Source organism: Physella acuta, unplaced genomic scaffold (genome assembly GCF_028476545.2).
Source record: "Physella acuta isolate Inbredline_101_S28 unplaced genomic scaffold, ASM2847654v3 ptg000562l, whole genome shotgun sequence".
Taxonomy (NCBI): Eukaryota; Metazoa; Mollusca; class Gastropoda; family Physidae; genus Physella; species Physella acuta.
This window is the reverse complement of record NW_026732081.1, coordinates 1,703,877-1,708,116: the sequence shown is the minus strand read 5'-3', so window position 1 is coordinate 1,708,116 and position 4,240 is coordinate 1,703,877.

Here is a 4,240-nt window from a genome sequence, read left to right as displayed (position 1 = left end):
GATCTTAATTAATGCGCTTCTGCACAAATAATTTTACGTTAACACATTTTTTTAAAATGTTATCTTACCAAAAAACTAATTACGATACCGAACTCTTAAAGAAAACTCGTCCATAATTAAAGATAAAATAAACGGCTAAAAATTCTTAGTTATCTACTTGCAGCAATTCTCTCCCTTGAACGCGTTACCTCCCTTGAATGCATTCCCTCCCTTTGCTATTTCCTTCCCCTAGATACCGCGCCACAAAGGTATCTAAGTACCGGTACTCCGCTCATTTTTACCTGCACAACGTGTTTCGACCTTTCTTACTATGACGTATTAAAGGGCGTTTCAGCAGACGGTACATTGTCATGCACGCGCGTGCTAGTGGCGTCACATTTGGGAAAGTTTGGTGAGTAAAAGTGATGAAAGCTGGGCCAGAACCGCTCAACACGTGCGCCATCTGGCGGGGAGGAAAGTGTAAATGTTGAGTGGCTTTAGGCAAGTGGTGCTGGCACGACGAGACAACTCACACAAACAATACTTCGCCTGCTGTAAATAGAAGTTTACAAACAATACTTCGCCTGATGTAAATATAAAGTTTACAAACAAAACTTCACCTGATGTAAATAGAAGTTTACAAACAATACTTCGCCTGCTGTAAATAGAAGTTTACAAACAATACTTCACCTGATGTAAATAGAAGTTTACAAACAATACTTCGCTTGATGTAAATAGTAGTTTAAAATTTTTACTTATTGTAAATAGAAGTTTACAAACAAGTCTAAGAACAACCACCATCACCCCTCCCCGGCTGACTCTAAAAATGACTTGATGTTTTTAGATAAAAAAACTAATCTAAGTTTTTCAAATAAAATGACGTATCTACGATACAAGACAGCTAAAAGTCTGATTTCATAAAAAACAATTTCAGAAACAAGACATCGGATACAAGATTAATTGGAATTTATCTTGAAATACGATGCTTAATAAGATTAAACACTTCTAAAGATACAAGACTTTTAAAGACACAAGCCTATTTTAACTACAAAAGTATTTCATATATATGCCTTCCAAGATGTATAATAATCTTAAGCTTTCATAAGGTGTATAAAACACAGATAGCCTTACCGCTGCAGTAAAATAAAGTTAGTGATTTATGATAGTTGGGTAAGTATATCTGGGATGTGATCAGTTCAATATCCAACCACCTTGACATTCACCCACTTCGTGAATGGCAGCCTACCAACTAAAACTTTAAGAATACCCTACTTCTAGGTATAATTCATGAAGTGTAGGCCTAAATCTCTACTGCACTAAAATAAAATACTTTTTTTTTAACTTTTTTTTTTTGTAACTTAATGCAGGCCTCCATTCTAAAAATAAAAGCGTTACTAACTATAGTATGTGCTTTTTGTTTGGGCTTGCTTTTCGCTGATTGTTTATTTAATCTTGAGTTTTCGGAGTTTAGTGAGACCAAAACAGTTTAACTGTACCTAACACTTAGACGTGTTTTGACATAACCTGCGCAACCGGATGTGTTTGAAAGGTGTTACGGTACTAATTAGTTGCGAAGTCAAGTGGTGCTTAAAATAATTACCTAAACTTCAAGAATAATATACCATAAACTGTGTTAAACGCCACATATTTTAAACACATGCCTGTTTGGATCCTTTACGGCCTCATAATAACTTACAAAACGTAACAAAATCCCCGTCCAATTAAGGAATTATTATAAGACACATGAAATGTCCAATCAAAGAGTTACTTTAAGACAAATAAAATGTCCAATGAAAGAGTTCCTATAAGACACATGAAATGTCCAATGAAAGAGTTACTATAAGACACATGAAATGTCCAATCAAAGAGTTACTATAAGACACATGAAATGTCCAATCAAAGAGTTACTATAAGACACATGAAATGTCAAATCAAAGAGTTACTATAAGACACGAATTGTCCATTGAATGGTTTGCCAATGTAAAGGCAAAGCTGCTCCAATTCAAAAAAAAAAAATTCAAACACGTAAACATTGAGTAAAAGACATCAAAAAGTAACAAGAAAATCAATAAATAAAACGATTTAAAAAACCAATACTGAGTCGGCCGACAGAACAGTGGCGTAGCTAGGATATCTGCTGAATGGTGTGGAACTGATTGATGACCTCACATTATACAACACCGTCCCCTAAATGTTGATGCGCTATACCAGACTTGCTAATATACTGCTACGTAGTAAAATTCTACAGACACGACTTTATAAAAAATTTGTTAAGTTGTACGCTTTCTTGTGGTGGTTGTTTGCATTGAACATAAGGTATGGTGTTCTGGTATGGTGTAGCTGTAGTGGTCGCTATAAACATTTGGTATGGTGTGGTTTTAAACATATGGTATGTTTGTCTAGTCACAGTCTAGTGGTAGCATGGTGGTCAAGCATTTGGTAAGGTGTGTTTGTCTAATGGTAGATGTAGTGGTCGCTATAAACATTTGGTCTGGTGTGTTTGTCTAATGGCTGCTGTGGTGGTCACTAATGGTGGAAAGAAATTAAGCAGTGATTCACCCTGTCTGCGTGATCACTAAACTAATTAAGAGATGTTCAAAGATCTTAAACAAACATTGGAGCCCTCACGAACAAAAATTTACAAAAACTGTGACGTTTTTTAATTTCTCTTATACAGAGTATAGAGAAAGTACTGTAATCGTGAAAAAAAACCGAGATTTGTGCAAATTTCGACTTTTTACACCTCCCTGAGTCGGAAAAACATAGGATTGCAATCTTGTCCGTATGTCTGTGGGTGTGTATGTGGGTGTGTGTCTGTAAACACGATAACTTGAGTACTGTTACAGCTAGGTTGATGAAATTTCATATATAAGTATTATATCAAATTTGTAGATCAGTATCATCTTTTCAACGATTTCCGATGACCGGAGGTGGAACTTTTTCTAATTTCAATTTTTCAAAAGCCTATAAATTGAGTACTATTTCAGATAGATAAATGAAATTTCACATAAAAGCAAAATATCTAATTCTCTGCCTTCTATCAAATTTTGAGTAACTTCCGTTGACCGTAAGTAGTAATTTAGGCTATTTCCGATTACTCAAAAAACGCAAGTAAATTTATAAAGTACTAATAATATTCCGCACTATTACACACATTTTATTTGGCGTTCACTTGGTGTGCAATTCTTTTTTGTTCGATATTCTATTCTATTTTAAAAAGTTTAAGTAATTAAAAATGGATTAAACAAATTGTCTATATTCCGAGTTGCCATCCCCCGTATGTTATATAAGAATATTCGAGACAGTTTAGGGGAGTTTAGGCCTTTAGGCACGAACATGAATTTCTTTACACGGACATAAAGAGCACCGCCCTCTGATAACATATTTTCATTTCTGCTACTTATAAAAGTTCAAATGAAGAGCGACTGTAAAAAAATGGAAACTTTAAGCTAGTCCTGGGAGCTAGAGGGACGGTGGCAATGGATGTTCTAGTCACGTGACGGTACCAGACCCCACTCCATCACCCGGGCTGACGTGTGTGGTCAGCAGGACGGCAATCACGTGACACATGGAATAAAGATTCTCTGACGGCTACGACGTACGAGGAGATTCTGTTCTCACAGGCAATGGAATAGACAGCAGGAGACCAGTTGAATGAGATTGGTCTTTTCTATAGGGCAATTGTACATAAATCAGATGCATAAGATTGGTCTTTATATAGGGCAGATGTACAAATATCCTGTAGCACCTGATAGAATGACCAGGGTTGTCATTTTACAGACATAATATATATATATATATATATATATATATATATATATATATATAGCCTACATACACACACACACACACATATATATATATATATATATATATATATATATATATATATATATGTGTGTGTAGCCTGTTTATTTCAGTTATCTTTTTGACAAATGGTAGACTAAATTAATTTACTGATCTGTTTTTATGCCATAAATTTATTGGTTTATTGTTTAATTGTAGGTAGGCTACAATGAACAAAGAGTTTGATATACATAGATGTCACACAAGTTACTCTCCCCCCTTTCCCATGTTAAAAATCTGATTTAACCCCGGTTTATATTGTGCTAGTTTTAATTATATTTAAATGCATTTTTAAACAAAATAAATAAATCATACCTAGTTATAAGCTTTCAATAACAACACAATTCAGTTAACTATTTTGTTAAAGAATTTAATGAATATCTTTGCAGGTCTTTAAATATTTAACACAACAAGC